The sequence below is a fragment of the Mus musculus genome, chromosome 17 (genome assembly GCF_000001635.26).
Source record: "Mus musculus strain C57BL/6J chromosome 17, GRCm38.p6 C57BL/6J".
Lineage (NCBI taxonomy): Eukaryota > Metazoa > Chordata > Mammalia > Rodentia > Muridae > Mus > Mus musculus.
Window position 1 is genome coordinate 70,414,962 of NC_000083.6, and position 18,614 is coordinate 70,433,575.

An 18,614-nucleotide genomic window follows, 5' to 3' on the forward strand; every position below is an offset into this window, starting at 1 on the left:
TTAACTTGCTGACTGTAAAATATTTCCAGAGGCTTGGAAGAGGAGCTGTATCCTTAGTTGAATAGAATAGAGCATGCTTAAGTATGGCCTTCACAAAAAAAAAAAAAAAAAAAACTTAGAGGATGATTTTTATAGCTCAAAGGCTTCTGGCAGGAAGAGTCCATAATTTTGGAAAAATTAAATCAGTGTTCCTTTCCAGTTCTTTCTTGTTTCCTGCAAACTACTAATTTCCTTTTTGAAGTTCTAAGGTTTTCCATAGAACTCTTAGTAGTAGAAGCAGTTGCCCTTTGGCTGTGAGTAGGGGCATCGCATGTCCACCTTCAATTCATAGCTCCTCTTGGGTCTTTCCTGCTATGTTTGCCCAAGACTTAGTAGGTTCAGACTGTGAATCATTTTAATGACTAAACCAATGGTCAGCAGAGGAAAGCAGATACCACAGCTGGAGGCTGTGGACCAATTTGGATTACTATCATTTGGTATTTTCCTTTGACCTCATTTAAGTCCATTCTGATGACCTTTAAATCAGTCACTCTCATTATTCTGCCTCCATAATAAATACCTATTCATTACCTCAACAGTTTCTTATTGAATGGCCTTTATATTACGTGCAGGTTATACAGAAAATGCTCTTTCCACCCAGTTACCCCACTCTGACCAAGCTCTTCATTCATCAGCCATTGGGATGGCACGTGCCAACTCTTTCTCTCTGTGAATGTTGTTACCTTTGCTTATGGTGGTGGCTCCATACAAGGATAAGCATTCTCTTCAGAGCAACCCACATTCCATGACTAGGCACTGATAGGAATACAGAGAGCCAACCCTCTTGCCTTAGTGTCCATCACACTGAAGGATTATCCAAATAGAGAGATCAGCACATTCCAGAGTTTTCCACGGGCACATTTCAAGGAAATTCCACAAATCTTCATATCACAAGCAAAGCTCCAGAGTAGCAACTCAAGACTCAAATAAGCTTCAGGACATAGACAGTCAGAGGTATTCTTCGTGGTTCCTGCAATTACTCTGCCCATTGTCTCAGCTAACTCCCAGAGAAGCAATGTGATTTGATCACTGAAGGATCCAGTGTTTATCACTCAGCAGGAATTTGAGCAACAACAAAAATATCTCGTATTTCAAAATAAACCTCTACACTTTAACTTGGGTTCATGAGTTGATTCTCCATGAATGGCTACATTATAACATCAGTGCGCTATGCTGGTTTTTCATCCGTTAACTGATACATAATAATTACTTCTTTTGAAAAGTAAGCTGAGTCCTTGCTACTCCAGCAGAGTTTACATGTGGCTTCTCCACTAGTAGAACTTTCTCACATCAAACACTGAAGTAGCTTTAACCAAGTGTTTTACCCATTAACAGGGCAAACACTGATAACTGAATGGCCGTTGCTCCACCTCATGCTTTGTGTCTATAACACAAATGGAATACTCTCATCCCTTTTTCCATTTTGCGAAGGAAAGGTAAGGGTTCACCCCAACCCCAGAACTGTGGTTCTCAACTTGTGGGCCATAACCCCCCTGACAAACCTCTATCTCCAAGAGTATTTACGTTACAATCACAATTAGCAAATTTTCAGTTATGAAGTAGCAATAAAATTAATTTCATAATTGGGGTCACCACACATGAGCATCTATATAAAAGGTCACAGCATTAGGATGTTGAGAACCACTGCCCTAGAAGGAACTGGCAGGAAATGGGTGACTCTGCTTCCGGTATCAGCTACACTGGCACTTTCCTTCCAGGCACTGTGCACACAGCTGCCAGAGCAATGTCCCCATGGCTCAGTAGTTTTAGATTTCTGGTTCTGTTTTGTTAGAATCCTCTTAATGAAAAGGAGAAAGGGATCTAGCACCTTTCCTATGATGGAAATCTAAGGACTTTGTTCCTTAGACTTTTAATTTAAAGTAATCATTTTCATCCCCAAACTCCAGGGAAAATAATGTATAAAGTCCTAGAACTTACTATTTTCTCAGTATTCAATGTAATTTATCAAATGGTTGATGAGCACCTTGTCCCTACAAGACCTGTTCAACACACTTGGGACGCATCAATGAGTAAGACAGTCTTGCCTAAACTCCTGGCCATGGCCCACTGTCTTTCCATGTGACCTTGTAGGGGAAAGGCTGGGACAGAGTAAAGGAAACAGGTGATGGGAAACATATTTCTAGATTTCTGTCTAGGAATGCCTTTGAATATTCTCTCTCATTCTCAACACCATGTGGCTTATTTATTTGCTTAGAGTATATGGTTGTGTTTCTATGACAACCAAAATATGAATTTTGGGCTTAAATAGACTGAAAATCTCAACTGGGGTGAAGAGAAGCTAAAAGTGAAGGAGAACTACAATATGGGCAGCCATCTTAACTAGGCCATCGGACTTGTTTGGGGAAATTATTTGAACTGAACACCAATGTGTGTTTTTTCTGCATTTATTTAAGTGTATAAAATTAAAGGCTAAATATCTGACTATCGAGAAAAAAATGTGTTCAGTCACACTGGACAGGGACTTTGAGATGAAAAGATTCCATCAGAACTTTAATTACCAGGACACTTAGACCTGCCAATGGGAAAATTCATTACTATTTAGTCTTAATGTTATAAAATGGACTAATTTTTTTCTGAAACCAGAGTGGCTTTTGTTTTCCCATGGGAGACTTAAATTATTGACAAATATCCAAAAGTGTTTGTTTACATTTATATATTCCATTTCATACTACCAAAGACTTTAAATGGCTGATGAGACTCCTGCTTTGATGAAGTCACAGAGATATCAAGATATTAAAATTGGCGTCAACTTTCATGTCAATAAATATGATTACTGACATTAATTTAGAGTCGAAGGAAAACTGGTTACTGTGCCATTCATATCTACCTTGTAACATTCTGCAGTCAACCAAAGATTTCCTGATGCCAAGGTTTGACAAGAACTTCTAATCTGTATCATATTTTCATGAGAGTTTGTTAATGACATTATAGCAAAACTATAAAGTGAGATGTCATAGAGTGATTGCGATGGCCAAGTCCAACTCAAAGAGATCTAGCTGCTGACTTCACTAGAAATTGTGTGGCCACTATTCACAGCTCACTGACTTTCTGAATTAATTTGGAGGTTGGGGTCCTAAAGCCGTAGTTACTCCGTACCTCAATGCAGGGGCTGCTAAAGAGTCATCAAACTCTGTTCTGTTTAGAGCAAACTGGACTCAGATCCCCTTCACAAGTGCTCTTGGTCTTCGGTACACACTGATTACAGATGACAAAAAAACAAGTCATCACATCCACTCTTCTGTGTGTACATTGCTATGCATGTATGATATATGTATGTATGTATGTATGTATGTATTCACTTTACATCCCACTCACTGACTCCCTCCCAGTCACCCCCTCCCACAATCCTTCTCCACCCCCTACCCACAATCCCCTATCCCCCTCTTCTCTGAGAGGGTGGGGACCTCTGGGTATCCCCTGACCTTGGCACTTCAAGTCTCTATGAGGCTAGGAGCTTTCTCTCTCACTGAGGCCAGACAAGGAAGCCCAGCTAAAAGACCATATCCCATATACAGGCAACAGCTTTTGGGATAGCCACCCCAACCCCACTCCAGTTGTTCAGGACCCACATGAAGACCAAACTGCACATCTGCCTCATATGTGTGGGAAGGCCTAGCTAAATATGTATTTTTAAGACAAGGCTTGCGAAGTTTAATTCCATAAAGGGTGAAAGTACACTGAGCTATTTCTGTCTGTCAAGAGCTTTCAGCTTTCAGTGCATGTAAACAGCAAACAGATCGGGCAGGTTCTGGAGAGTCGGGGGCTGGTGTTCTGTGCTGCTGATTAAACGCAAGGTCGGGTACACTGAAAATCAAAGTGTACATCAGGATATTGCATCCTCAGAACGCCCAGGCAGGCACTTGACACCTACCTGAGAGGAAACAAATCACCACTGAGAAGCTGACCAAAGTATTCTTAGGACGTCCCTTCTCCCACAGTGAGAATATGGGGGTGAGCAGATTACTAACCAGATCAGACCCATTCTGATGACTGTAGAATAATTACTTCCATTTTTGTCATTGGCTAAGGAATACAAATGGCCCTAAAGAATGGGCTGGTAGATAATACATCTACAACACACCCCTGCACCTGGGGCTCAGGTGTCCTTCCAACAGAGGGGGCATAGAAATTGTTCTGTAGCATCGCCCACTGAAATGTGCCGGGGATTTCATTTGGTGGCTCCAACTCCTCTGTGAGAGTAAAAATCTGCTACAAGGAAACAAGGAAAGGCATGAGATCAAGACCTGAGGAGAGGAGAGAGCACTCAAAGTTTTCAACTGTGAGTTATCTTCTCCACACCTCAGGGAACTTTTCTGTCAGCTACCCAAGCTAACCAAGCCAGTGTCCAAGTTTTGACCATTAACAATAGTAAATTTCACATCTTCTAAGATGGGTTCGGCCTTAAAACCCACCTCCTTCAGGAGTTAGCTCTGTGGTCTTGAGAAGGTAATTTCGCTAGACTGTATTTTCCAGCCACCATTGCAGATTGCTGTTGCCAGAAGAACCTGGAAAGTATATCTGATACCCAAGCCCAGCTCACAGTGCTCCCCTCCCACCCCACCCCACCCCGGCAGTATCGCTATTATGAAATGGTGGCTTGCCTAGCAGTGGCTGGAGCCCTGTGTGTCTAAGAGTGTGGCAAAGGGTGGGGTGAGGAATGTAACAGAGATATCAATTGAGCTCCCCATATAGCCAAGAGAAGTCTGAGCTTTGCCTGAAGTCTTCGAGGTAAACCAAAACATGCATGTGTCTCATTGACAGGGTATTTAGTGTGCACATGCATTTCATGAAAGTTGTTCCATGGGGCTGGAGAGATGGCTCAACGGTTAAGAGCACTGACTGCTCTTCCAGAGGTCCTGAGTTCAATCCTCAGCAACCACATGGTGGCTCACAACCATCTGAAATGGGATCTGATGCCCTCTTCTGGGGTGTCTGAAGACAGAAACAATGTACTTACATACAAGGAAGGAAGGAAGGAAGGAAGAATGAAAGATAGAAGGAAAGAAAGCCATGCTCCTTCAGATGGAAAAGGTAGAGAAAGTGAGATGGAGCCCAGTCTGAGAGCAGTGAAGATGGCTGCACCATCATCAAGTGGAGGAGGAGAATGACCCATGGTGTGACATAATGTCAACACGGTAGAGGCAGAAAGGGGACATCAAGGGAAACCACAGTGTCGATTCTGCTGCAGGCGAGAGGAGAAATGTCACCGTAAGCATAGGCACGTAGAGATGTCATCACAATAAGGAGGCACTGAGGCTTGGAGGTCACTGGTACCTCTAGCTTGTCTAGAAGCCTGAAGACCACCATCATCGGCACCCTATGGGTCATCCCTGTCTATACCGTCTATCCTAGCTGGCATGCAGTTTCAGTTATCTATGATTGACAGATGATCTTCCCTATGTCTAGAATGCACGCAAGACCTTGCCCAGCTGCCGTGTCCCTAGGCAGCCTTGACCCATGGCTAGCATCAGTAAAGGCTCTCCTCCTCCTCCTCCTCCTCTTCTTCCTCCTCTTCCTCCTCCTCCTCTTCCTCCTCCCCCTCCTCTTCTCCCTCCTCCCCCTCCCCCTTCCCCTACTCCTCCTTCTCTTCCAGGCAATCTTAGCTGTATCCCTTTTTGTATCTTGTCTCCTGTTTCTTCTGCCTTTGCAGCACTTAAGAAAGACAAAGGGTCAGACATAGCATCTCCATTGCTAAGTGAGGGATGTTTTGATGGATGCTTTTCATCTGCGGGAGAGAGAAAGAAAGGTCAAGGGAAGGGTTGGGGAGAGAGGGAGAAATTAAATGAGTTTACTAGATGAGCAGGTGCTTACCTGTAAGGCCAGCTGGTATGAAAGCTAGAGAAGGAGGGTAATAAGTTCATGGTCATCCTATGGGATGACCCATCAGGGAGACGCGGCATCAAAAAGGAAAAGAAAAAAAAAAAGGTAGCATGAGTCGTCTACATTATTTTTTATCTGGAATGTTGGGAATGTTGGGTAAATCGTGTGCTGCTTGGATCTGAAAGCAATAACTGGAGCTGGGCATCTGGTAACAGTAGAAGACTTGTCCAGCATCCATCATCCATGAGGCCCTGCGTTTGATGCTAAGCAGTAATACCCAGAACAGAAATCAATGAAAAGCAAGCAGAGGCTGGAGATGTAGCTCAGTAGGTAGAGCACCTCTCTACCATCTATAAGGCCCTGGGTTTACTCCTCAGCACCATGTAAACAGGGCTCGTGGCATAGCCCTATAGTCCTAGCACTCAGGGTGTAGAGGCAAAGGAGCAGGAATTCACATTGCTTTAGCTACTAGAGATTAAGGCTACCCTGGATTACAGGAGATGCTATCTCAAAAAAAAATTGCAAATACCTGATGCATTAGTTAGTTTTAACTGTCAATTTGGCATAACCTAGAATTATTTGGACAGAGTTTTGTGGGAGGGTTTGTTTGTTTGTTTGTTTGTTTGTTTTTGTTTGATTCAAGAAGTCTCACAACCTTTGTTTTGGAATATGGCAATCTACACATTCATGTCAGATCTAAACACATTTAGAATATCATAATCTCCATATTACATTTAAATATATATATATGATGATTAGATAGGAGAGAGGAGAAATATAATAAAAATACTTAACCTAAAAGCTGAGACAAGAGAGAAAAAAGTTGCTAAATCAGGTGAGAGACTCTAAATTTACATATTTAAAGCCACAGTAAATTTCTGTTGCTATTTTCTGAGAAGTTCAGACACACACACACTCTCACATACATGCACACATATACACACACACATGTACCTGTGTGTGTGTGTGTGTGTGTGTGTGTGTGTGTGTGTGTGTGTGTGTGTGGGTGTGTGTGTGTGTGTGTGTGTGTGAGTTTTCAAATTTTCCCTTGCTCTGTCTTGCCTCCTGGATATCTGGGCTTTTGTCTGATTTCTGTCTACTTCCTTCCATTTAAATTTGCTACATTGTTTCTTGCCTCTGGCAAATTCTTTTGGTGCAGGGTTATATGAAAGTACCATCACTTTGCCTCAGCTAAACTTTTTCTTTGTCAGTAGTGTACTGGCATTTATCATCACTTATTTATTTAACAAAATACAACATAGTAAGATAAAACAAAAACCATCATAGTAAAGTTGCCCAAGAGAAAGCACAAGAATCACAGACCCACTGGTTCACACACTCAGGAGTCACATAAAGATACTAAACTGAAAGCTATAAACTATGCACAGAAACCCTGGTGCCGACTCAGCGGTCCCTGGACTCGCTGCTTCAGTATCTGTGAGTTCATGTGAGATTTCTCAGTTGATTTGGAGAGTCTCTTTGTCCTGGTGTCCTCCATCCCCTCTGACTCTTATATTCTTTCCACTTCCTCTCCCACAATCTAGATCAGATCAGCCTATGATATGTCGTTTTGGTCATTGACTGATATAGGAAAATTCAGCCCATTGTGGGCAGCACCATTCCCTAGGCCGAGGATCGTAAACAGTTAAAGAGTAGAGACAACTAGCAGTGAGGAAGCAAAGAAGAAAACCATTAGATCTGCATGCATTTATTTCTCTCTGCTCTTTACTGTGGATGTGATAGACTAGCTGCTAGGATTGTTGCTGTGGCCTGCCCCAGTAACAGACTATAAAAAGAAATCAGAAGCTGAATAAACTCATCTCCCCCTGAGTTGCTTTTTTGTGAGGATATTGTATCTCAACAACAAAAATTAAATTAGAACCGTGTGTGAGGATAAGAACTTTTGTTTAAATTTAATTGAAAAATAAAAATAGGTGTATGACTTTTGTAGATGACAAGTTGGTATATATTTTACACAAGAGTTGGGCATGGTAATTGTGTTGTTGCTATAGCAACCCCTAATAGTTTGAGAGGAAACCATTCCATGGGGCTTGTTAGTGGCTCATTTCATTAAAAGAAAAAACAAAAAAAACAAAAAAACAAAAAACACTTTATGTGACTAGCAAGCAAGTGAAATTATACCTTCCCTATTTGAATTCTTAGAGTGCCAAGGACAGAAACAACAGCAGAAAAGAAGTCATGTAACCCACAAAAGAGTAGTAGAAAGCAAACTTACAACACTGTGAGGGAATGGTTGACTTATTTGACATGAGCTCCTGTGTGAATGTTGAGTGAGGTCCACGTAATTCATACTGTAGCCATGCCAGCATTCCTTCTGCACACTAGACATGTGTAGGTAGGATCCCCCAAGCAAGCACTCACTCTACATTCCAGACATGTGTAGCTAGAAGCCCCCCTTCCTTCCAGGACCCCTGGGCTAAACATTCACAGCAGTAGTAGCAGCACAAACCCTACATCTCTGTTCTCATCAAAGAACCAAATGAGCCCCACACTAGTGGGTGGAAGCCATGTTCCCCTGGGAACAGGAAGGAGAGGGTGTTGATCAATCACGGAAGCCATTCCCTTATTTCATGATGTAGTGTTTATGGTGTAGTGTTTACATGTAACGTACATGCATTGTCCTCCGTAGCTTACAATGTCTGGCAGAGCATAAAGACTGTAAATATCTGCCACTCAGCACTGTTTCTCTATTAAAGACAAGAAGAAAGAAACTGTACCTATGTAGTTTTGGATTGTCCGTTAAGTGACTCTGTAGACGTGGCATGCTTAGACACAGAGGGCTGGCTTTACCTAAATTCTCATGACAAGTTACCACATACTGTCTCAATCGCCAAGTGATACATAAAGCAACAGTTCGTATTTAGAGAGAACATTTTTATTCTTATGATTCATTGTAAAGAAATGGGACTTTTAAAAGTGATAAAAACAAGTCTAGAAAGCTGGCTCAGCCATTAAGAGCATGCCTTGCTCCCCTAGCCTCTCCTGAGATCTGCTGACTGAGGGAACGGCCCAGCTTTAGTGCCTACTTTGCTCCAACCTTAGTCTCAGGAATAAGAGAGCCAACTTAAGTTGCAAAAGCACTCCACGCTCTTAAGATCACATCGAGACCTTAAGACTACCCTACAGGAGGAGATTCTAGCAGGCTGTGTAGAGATAAAGGCTCATCAGTATATGACATTTGATTACTCACAGCCATGGATCCATATAGCTAGGACAAAGCAAGAGAGGGAAATAATGTTTGCAGCCTGGCTGAACATCAAAAAGCCATGGGAATGTTCCACAGGCGGGTTCCTAAACATCTGTGGCAGAAGCAAACAGACTTTCCCCCAGAATACTTATGGATCTTGATGCCAAGCCAGGAGTGTGAAGGAGTAATGCAGGGAAGATAGTGGAGAACTGACTGCTGAGGCCCTGAACTTCAGCGGAAAGCGTTGAGGGCTTGATCGCTGTGGCCTGGCATGAGGACTGGGCATCCTGCGGGAGCTACTGCATAAGATGGATACCAAGAAACCAAAGATCCTTGCGTACCTGGAAGGTGGGACGGGAAGAAAAGAGAACACAAACAGAGCCCAGTGATTTTTAAATCCCTGAGGACTAGATGTTCACTACCCACACTCCAGGGTGCCCAGTAAATTTGTTCAATAAATACTTAAATATGTGATATGAAATCTGGAAAACGGGGGGTGGAATGGGAAAGTAGGGTTTTACCCAAACAAAATAAGCACATTTAAAAGGATGAAAATTTAGCAGGGAGCTGAGTTTACTTTGAGACTGTGGTAAAATGGCAAGATAAAACATGGTTCAAAGTGCACAAGGGAAGTGTGTGGAGGTGAGGCCTAGGCTTCTCAACGTCCGTTCTGGAAACATGGCTGACCTTTCATGTCGTATTTGCATATGACAAGCAGACTAAAGTATGAACTGTACTTCTGACAGGTTACATCTGCTCTGGGACTTGCTGAATGTCACCTGAAGGCCCCTGTGTCTGCTTCAGAGAGCTCCTGTTGAATGACAAAGCCGCTAAGAGCAGTAAGTCCAGGTGGGGAATCCGTGTGGGGAAAGCAGGGCCTGTGAGACCCACCATCCATCCTCCATTAAAACAGAAAAGTAGCAAAGTACAAGTCGTCCTCCCAGGATTCACAGTTAACTACAGGCCTCCACTGCATCTCACACACAGACACTACACACATACACACACACACACATACACACACATACACATACCACACATATATACACAAACACACAAACAAAAATACACACACACCACCTATACGCCACACACACACATATATACACACACACACAAACACACACAGCACACATACACATATGCAAAAACTAACACAAAAAAACACACACCACACATACACAAACGCCACACATATACAAACACACAAACAAAAGCACACACAGTACACAAACACACACACATACCTAACTCATGCACACACATACACATATATACTATACACAGACACACCATGTACACACGCATATACACACACCACACATATATATACATACACAGCACATATACAAAAACATACCACAAAATAAAAACAGTCCTATTTCTCTGGGCATTAATCTGACAGTATTAAAGATATGCTTCAGGTTTGGGGATGTAGCTCAGTAATAAAGTATTTGTCTGTCATATACAAGGCTCTGGGTATTGTGTCCAGCAGAAATTCTTCGTGGGTTTATTTATTAGTGTTGGAAAGAAAGCCAAAGAGCATTCACAGTCTGCTTATTATATAGTGTGACAGGAATTAGAAACAAAAAAAACAAAAACAAACAAACAAGAACTACTCTTTCTCGTGACACCTTTTCCGACTCTTGAAGATCCCCTTTTTGTTTGTTTGTTTGTTTGTTTTACTTAGTTTGCTGACCTTAACTGGTACAACAACTTGATAACATTGACATCTATGAGAAAAAGATGAGGTACATTCAGTACGGGGGAGAAAAGATGGGGAGAGGAAGGCCTTGGGGAATGGCACACTGTGTCCATATCTGTGCTTTGCCATTGTGTGCTGTGAAATATTTAGGGGGGCAGAAGAAGAAAAATTATTTTAGAGTATATAATAATATGTTAACAATGTATCTTAAAATATTAATACCATAGTAAAGAACTGAGTTTGGGTGACCTCCATTATTATGTTCATTCTTCAGGTATGAAAGAAACAGTATCTGAAACACAGAAAATACAGAAGGCTCATAAATACAAAGTTATTTGTTGTTCTGCTATCAGCGTGGTAACAAATTTACAGAGGGAGCGTCTACTTAGTTGTTATATCCCTATATATGAATTGTTTCTGATATGGCCTTATGTCACTAGTATGCCCTGCACACTGGAGTGTCAGTGGACTCCTCAGAAATTGTCTTGAATGCTCTATTTTGAATCATTGTTTCTTTGACTCTTGATAACCTTTGAACCATATTACCAAACCTTTGAGACTTCTCATTCGAGAAACTGGGGCATCATGGTCCTGGCATATATGTGAAAGAAGGAGCGAGGGAAAGGGGGAAAGGAGAGAGAGAGAGGTGGGGAGAAACTGTCAATGTTTCAGTGCACAAAATAAAGACAAATGCATTGGTAAGTTAATTGGCAGAACTGGTGGTTGTTTCCAGCATGCAGGTATGTTTCTTATCCTCCCTAGGGGAACGTCCTTCCTGCTGCCTGGACGGTGCGCCCTCGCCTTTCTTCTCTCCTACATCTTTCCTCCTATTAAATGGGCATGATTTGGAATTATTAGTTTGTCTTTCATGGAGATATTTTGCCCTAAATGTTACCTCTTTGAGATGTTCCCATCGATATTTTTTTTTTAATTCCTAACTATAGAACAAAAGCTGAGTTTTGTATAGAGTTGTGTTTCCATGCCATATATTGAGAGAGGATAACTGTAAAAGCCTTAAAAATAAATTAGTTTCAGATGTGAAGCTTCCTAAAAAACAATGAGCTCAAAACAAAGTGAGCTCCTCGGGTTCCCACCATCTGTCCTTTCGTCTCCCAATCTCAGCTGTTCGCTTCCCCATCCTCTACCCAAAAATGCAGAGGTGAGCTGGACCCAGGGCCATGTCTCTCTCTATTCTGTGGTCTCCACCAAGAGCACAGTCTCCAAGAACAACCCTAGGGACCTCTTACACCCACTTAAGAAGCTTTTATCCCAATACTGCTGCCACCAGTGCATTTTCCTCCTGGTTTAATATATTAGGACCATGCTTCCCTAGTGTCTGTGACTGCTAAAATCTTGTTGATGAAGAAGAAGGAGGAAGAGGGGGAGGAGGAAGGGGGAAGAGGAGGAAGGAAGAAGAGATGTGAGTCCCAGGCATCTCTTGGGCAGTAAGACGTTACATGTGTAACCAGTGCTAGCATCTGTGGCAACATCCAGGAGGGTTCTGTCAGCTAGCATCACAGTAACTAATACTCGCAATAAGCAATCTATTTTTAAGTCTATACATGTTTATTTTGGCTCGCAGTTTTAGAGCTTTTGGTTAATGGGAAGTTGTCCCATTAGGGAACGGGGTTTGTGCTGAGGAAACAGAACTGGAGAGTGGCACACAGCACTGCATCTCATGGCAAAGAAGAAAACTGAGAAAGATAAAAAGACAGTTTAAAAAAAACTAGCACAGACATTGCAAAAATAGCAGGGAAGAGCTGCTTAAAGACTAGAGAGTAGAAAGAGAGGAGGGGGCCAGTAGATGCCAACAGACGTAGACCAAACTGTGGAGGTTAGTACAGTGGCGCATCCAAGTATTGAGATGTGTGGACCGGGTGTGACCACATGGTTTAAGCAACAAATCAATGGTTCCCGTTTGACTAATCATTTTTTTAAACTTTGCAGTATTGCAAATGCATGTCTATGCTATGATCTGGCTTTTGCTTTCCATAGTCAGTATTCACCAAATTATATGGCATAAAAGCATTTTTATTATTAAGTGGATTTTCTGTGTCATGATTTTTGTCCAACCGTAGGCTAAAGTAAATACGCTGTGTATTTTAAGGAAGCGGAGGTCAAGCTGTCTGGGAGGTTACGAGTGTAAAATCCACTTTCAGGTTATATTTTCCGTGGTTTAATAGGCTATCACCTGCTATGACTGGAAGGGCATCTGAAGTGCCCCAGAAAGCACGCTAGAGCGAGACAGGCACACGGATACTGATGACAAAAAGACTATGGTTTTGGCTGCTTCCTCTAGAAAACGGTGCCAACGCGACAAGAATTTTTACTTCTCCAAACCACTCCACAGAAGCACAGCAACTAGAACAGCAAAAACAAAACCCCATGGCTGACTCAGTGATACAGAAGTACTAAACTGCATCACTTTGAACCAAATGTGTGTGTGTGTGTTTTTTTAATATTTGCAGATTGCATGAACTATTAGTTATACTATGGCATGAGTGGCTTTCCTAATGTGTTACAAAAGACAAAAGGAAGGCTGGGGGCTTCCTGTTACCGCCAAGAGACAGAGAAATTAAAGTCATCATAGCTGTCGCCACAAAGCTTGGAGGGTCAGTCTGGGAGGAGCAGTTGAAATCTCTCTGGCTATAGTATGTGGGTGGACATAGAGAACCCTGTGAGCTGGGATAGCCTGAGCCCAGCAGACACTGAAAAGGGGCTCTCAGCACACATCTTCTCTAACCAACCCCCATGTTAAGGAATAAATGTGGGAAATAGAATCCAAATGGAGCAGGAAGATGGCTTAGGGGGCAAACAGACAAAGAGAAAGGCCAGATAGATGTGACAGAAGAAGAGAGGCACCAGGAGGCATGTGGGGGAAAAAGGCTATGGAGAAGGATCCATTAGCCATGGGGTTACATTCCAAGGTCCCTGCTGGCTCCATGGGTACCACTGAAGTCTAGATGCTCTTTCTTCCTATACTCATACCAATGTTAAAGTTGAGTCTGTGAACCTAAACATGGTAAGAGATAAAATGTAATAATAAACCAGAATGAAATATATAAACAATACATTCATATTCATCTCTCTCTCTCTCTCTCTCCTTTTTCTGCTGACACGAAGCAAGTAGACTGTACAGCATAAATAACCTATAACCAGATGACTCATATCCCTGATTGGATGGACTCAGGCAACACAAAGGATTGATCTTAATTACAGTACTTAGAATAATACCTAATTTTAAACTTAGGAAATGTATTTTGGAAATTTTCCATTTAATGTTTTTGGCCTGCGTGTGACTATGGGTGGCTGAACCATCAGGAGAATGAGTCATAGATAAAAGGGAGATTTCTGTGTTTGTAAATGTGTCCTAAGAAGAGAAAAGACAGCCATAGATCTCAGAGCCGTCTGTAGTGTGGCATCTCTCACATAGTGAATGGCCAGTAAAGGACGCAGATCAGGAGCTGTGGATCTGTGAAGACAGCCATCCTGTCTCTGAACAGAAGCCAGTAACAGTGATGCCTTTAAAAGTGTTGCCCATGCCGGGCGGTGGTGGGGCACGCCTTTAATCCCAGCACTCGGGAGGCACAGGCAGGCAGATTTCTGAGTTCAAGGCCAGCCTGGTCTACAAAGTGAGTTCCAGGACAGCCAGGGCTATACAGAGAAACCCTGTCTCAAAAAAAAACAAAAAACAAAAAACAAAAAAACAAAACAAACTAACAAATATATATATATATATATATATATATATATATATGTGTGTGTGTGTGTGTGTGTGTGTGTGTGTGTGTGTGTGTGTGTGTGTGTATGCTCACTTTTCTAGGTAGACAGGGATCTGTAAAATATTCTTTACTTACCTAACGAGGGAGAATGAGACACACCGATAGAAATTAATGTTTTATAGCAATATATTGATATGTTAATAAAAAAAAGACTCACAGCATTTAAAAATAAACCTGTACCTTCGGGAAGAAGGAGCCAGACTAAATAACAGAGAGATGGTCACCAGATTCATCTCGTAAATTTTACTTTAGAGTCACATGAAGCTTCACATCATCATAAAACAAAATTCAATTGAAAGCAATCTGTAGGAATCAACGGTAAAATGAGAGCACTGTGCGTATCTGTCCAGCAGGTGGCGCAGCAAGGCTAAGAGGAGAATGCCAAGGGACTTCAAATTAAGGGCGACATGCATATCCCAAGCTCGCCATGCTTAGGCCAAACACACTGCAAGGAATTGTGAGCTGATTGTTATCCTTACCCCCGCTCGGGTGTCTCAGGATCTACTCTTACGGTGGTGTGTGTGCGGGGGTGTGTGAGTAGACACAGGCATCTTCAGAGCACAGAAAATTGACAAATGACAAAAGAAGATTAAAAAAAAAAAACAAAAAAAACACAAAAAACCCCGTTCTGCGCTTGAGTCTGAGTAAGACATACCATAAATTCATGAAGGTTGTTTTATTAGATAAGTGTTTCCTAGTTTCTGTTTTCAGAAGGATTTAGAAGGTGCTTAGACCCTCACAATGAGACCGTGGTCTCTGCCACCTGTCCGGCCAGAGATGGGTTCCTAAAAGAGAGATAGATTCAGTCTGGGGGCCAGGAACTTAAGCTCTTCTTATCCATACCACAGATATTATATATCTCTAATATCCCACAGGAAGATAATAGTCGCCGTCAAATAAGAGTACGGGTTTTTTTTTGTTGTTGTTGTTGGTTTTTTTGTTTGTTTGTTTGTTTTTTGTTTTTTTTTTAACTGTTTTGTGTTGAAAACGGGTTTAAATCTTTACTCACAACGCAACAACATAAAATACCACCAGGGGGCAGTGCTGTCAGCTAAGCGCTCTCTGGGGATTTCAAAGTGGCCTATGGGATGTGGTAACATTTCTCGTGCTGACTTCTGAAGTTTGCGCAAACTCTGAACTAGCTCATAATCTTTTCTAGAAAGAAATACCTTTTAACTATTCTTGCTGTTCCCCACCCCCCCAAAAAAAGAGGAAAAGTGGATATGGTTAAAAATAGTAATCATAAAATTTGTTAAAGGGTAGCAATTTCTAGTGTGTGCGGAAACAGCATGCAACTTGAAGCTGCATCTTCTTGCAAGCTCTGTCCTTTTCACACTGTCTTCCCAGCATCTTGGCAACTCTGTCGCTTCTGATATTACCTGAGAATAGTTTCTATTCTCAGCCTTCAGCTTTCTCTCTTAGTTCATTCTTAGTTCAACGCAACTCAGTTTTAATTCCAATTCAAAAAAATATGTTAAATAGTAAACTTGGATGTTAGCCCACTGCCTTATAAAAAAAGGAACAAACTAAAATGCCAAAACTAAAGAACAAAGCTATAGAAACTTACAATTTTCTAAAATCTTGCCAAGTTTTTGTTGTTGTTGTTTGATGGTTCAGTTAGGGGAAACATATCTTCTTTGTTTTTACTGTTTTGTTTTAAGATAGTATCTTACAGTGTAGCCCAGACGACGTCCAACTCATCCATCCTCCTGCCTTGGTTCAGCCATCCCAAGTGCTGAAACTGTGAAGGCGTGCCACCCTTCCCTGGTTTATAGTTCACTTTAAAAACACACCAGTCTGTCCACAGAGATTTTGTGCTAGAACATGTAGTGCTGGGCACAGACCATAGAGAATTCATATGTGGCCATAACAACAGCATTTGATGCCCGAGTCAAAATCTAGCTGAGTTCCGTCCGCAACCTCAATATGCAGTGACTCTTCCAGTAGACAAGCAACAACACAGTGTGTGTGTGTGTGTGTGTGTGTGTGTGTGTGTGTGTGTGTGAGAGAGAGAGAGAGAGAGAGAGAGAGAGAGAGAGTGTAACTAGACTCTCTGATTACTACATGAGCTGGGTTCTGAACTCCTCTCTGACCTACTTAAATTCCGATTCCTCATTCCACACAGTTCTCGTGATTTATTTCTCGAAGTCTGTGTGGAATGTGTCATTAGCAGCAGGTGGTGGGGGTGATTATGAAAATACGTGATTAATACCATTAATCCTGCTTGGTTCTGATTCATTTGCTCAGGTCTTTTGTACCTGGAATTTCAGTGGCCTAATCTCTTGGCATTTTATGCATAATAAGCAGCTTGCGATTCGGACGCATGTTTGTGTGACTCGAAATTTCAATTCATTGTAGTTTCTATCAGGATTTCGATAACTTTGGTTCCGCCATATCAGCCAGAATTGTGGGGAAGGAATCTCACTTACAATAAGGTTGCAATGAATTTAAACCAGGGATTATTTTCATATGCAGTGGACAGGCTGGAAGGAAAGTAATGGGAGAGGCTGGAATGCGCAGCACTGTGTCCAGTAAGAAGCTGTCACCGCCACAGGCCTATAGGGACAGCCAAGAAGATGACTAGTTCTTTAAGAAGCATAGTTGTGGTGTCCTCAGGAGCTGCTGTCTTGGATGGAACCACAGTCCACTGACAGAACACCAAGATGAGGAAGAACAGAGTCAGGGACACCCATACCTGCCTCTTCCCCTTCAGCAAGAGCCTGATCTTAGCCACCCAGAGAAAGAAGGGGACAGAGACCCAAGTGGTGGTGGTAGCCATGGAGAATCACAGACCCTGAAAGCTGTAGATCACCTCGGGGGGGGGGGGGGATCTCTGCTTTGATGTGTGTGTCTATTTGATTCATAACTTCCTCCCCAAATCCAAAGGAAGTGACCCTTTAAGGAAGACTTTCCTTAGAAATGTTAGGCATTGATGTTTCCTGCATCATGTCTGATGGCTTTTGTGTGGTTCCGTGGGAGACATCTGCTATTGCATAAAAATGTGGAGTTTAATTCTTAACATCATGTGACAAACTTTTAAGTGGGTTCAGGATCCCTTGATGCTAGAGAACTCAGACAAAGACCCAAGCAGAAGGGATACAAGTTAACTCCCCGTTGCTGAATTAGCCCAGCCTGGGCCACTGCAGTCCTGCCTTCTGGTGTGGTTAATTGAAGCTTTTGTTTTCCAGTGCAAAGCTTCTTACCACTTTCATCAATCATGAGTCTTATGACTCCAGTGCTTCCCAATCCCCTTCTTGAATTCTCACTGAAAGGATGCATGGAAAGCAAGTTTAGGATGTTTCACCCTAAACAAACTATCATTAAAGATGCTCTACCAAGAAAGCAATGGATTAAAACCCTCCCGTTAAAAAATGCATACTAATCTAAAATGTATCAAGTAGATATAAACGTGAGACGTTGTCACCTGTGCCCTGCACTACTAACCCTACCTGCCCTTGGGGGTTGGAAGTGAGGTGGCACAGAGTCCATGGCACAGACACCAGGAGCAGGTGAGAGACACTGCAGCAAGCTCGTCTGGACAGGACTGAAAGCTCCTTTAATACCCTCTACCTGCACCCTATTGGTCCCAAGAAGCATCTCTTTTAAACGGCAGTTTCTGATTGGCTGGCATTGTCTGCACCAGCAATCCTTGGGCTCTCAGGCAGTCCTCAATTAGGTTCTCCTGCCAGGGATGGTTTTGTGGCTTTGAGCGGTTACAGAGAGCCCCCACCCCACCAGCACCATCCCACTGTTCCTGCTACAATAGTGTCTCTCATCTAAAACCTCCTGACTCTTCAAGACCTGTCTGACTTCTTTCCAGGCACTTCTCCGTCTCTGCCTGAGTGGGTGGTCCCTATACAAGTGGCCTGTGGGCAGAGATGGGCTTCTGCGTGTGAACCACCCCCAAAGGGCTGTCTTGTCATCTGCTTGCCATTCCCAGATAAGCCACTGATATGGTTGGGAACAAATGAAATCGATTCTTCTAGATAAATGAAGAAAAATCAAACCTCTGGGAGACCTTTACACAACCCAAATCAAA

General features: G+C 42.4%; 1 protein-coding gene across 14 annotated transcripts in view; it reads left to right on the forward strand.

Moving 5' to 3' along the window:
- Dlgap1 (DLG associated protein 1) overlaps nt 1-18,614 on the forward strand; it is an 852,341-nt gene that overhangs the window by 445,889 nt on the left and 387,838 nt on the right. For 10 of the 14 annotated variants that reach the window (NM_001360665.1, NM_001347411.1, NM_001347412.1 and 7 more), the window contains one exon: nt 9,835-9,927. The gene's annotated coding sequence lies outside the window, so the exon portion shown is untranslated. Of the gene's footprint in view, nt 1-9,830; nt 9,938-18,614 lie in introns of those variants that run through there. The other 4 variants (XM_006524169.3, XM_030249738.1, NM_177639.6 and 1 more) reach the window with 2 other exon arrangements.